The 755-nt window shown below is 55.2% G+C and overlaps 1 protein-coding gene across 1 annotated transcript in view; it reads right to left on the bottom strand.

Moving 5' to 3' along the window:
- LOC103252121 (protein lin-7 homolog C) overlaps positions 1–755 on the bottom strand; it is a 13,539-nt gene that overhangs the window by 12,569 nt on the left and 215 nt on the right. The gene's annotated exons all lie outside the window — the stretch shown is intronic.

The following is a 755-nucleotide window of genomic DNA, read 5'->3' as shown; positions in this document are numbered from 1 at the left end:
GCGGGGACTCCCGGGGTAGCCGGCACCTGGGCGTGAGTCCTTTAGGGGTGGTCTGGTCCAGCCCATTCAGCGGGGCCGGGTTCCTCCCTCTGCACCCCATCCTCTTCCAGTTGGAAAGAGCCGCTTTTCCCGCTCGTGCTCTGTGCTCGGGCTTCTCCCCTGCCCCACCTGTAGTTCCACCTGGGAGAGTCAGGCAGCCCTGACCCTTGTCCCAGCCCGACCCTGGCAGCTCCGGGACCCTGGGCTACTCACTTGCCTTCCCTCGGACTCCGTTTCCCCATCTCTGGACCAGAGGTCCTGTCTCTCAGGACCTTTTGAAACCGGCTCAACTTCCCCCGTAGAACTAATGGTTAGTTGTTGTTGTTTTTAATAAACAGACATTGATCCTCCTGGTCTTGAAGCTTAAAACTGTACATTTCTCTTATCTGAGTTCCTTTCTCAGGAAACCGCCCGTCAGGCCTATGGTATCAAGAAACGGAAACTCTGCAGATCACCCCATCCAGACAATGAGATGCCAGACTCCTCCTGTTGACCAACTCCTTCTTTACTTCTCCCTAATTTCTGTTTTCTACATTCCTGCTCCACCGTGTAATCCTCTGCCCTCGATGGGGCTGGGAGATGGATTTGAGACAATCTCTCATTCTCCTTGACTGATGTCACCCAGATAAAAAGCCTTTTTCCTCCACAATATTCATCTCAGTGATTGGCTTTGTGTGCAGGGAGTTGCAGCCCCCCCCCCCCCCCCCCCCCCCCCC

The sequence above is a fragment of the Carlito syrichta genome, unplaced genomic scaffold, assembly GCF_000164805.1.
Source record: "Carlito syrichta isolate Samal-C Ts95f unplaced genomic scaffold, Tarsius_syrichta-2.0.1 Scaffold153629, whole genome shotgun sequence".
Taxonomy (NCBI): domain Eukaryota; kingdom Metazoa; phylum Chordata; class Mammalia; order Primates; family Tarsiidae; genus Carlito; species Carlito syrichta.
This window is presented reverse-complemented; position numbering and strand designations above follow the sequence as displayed.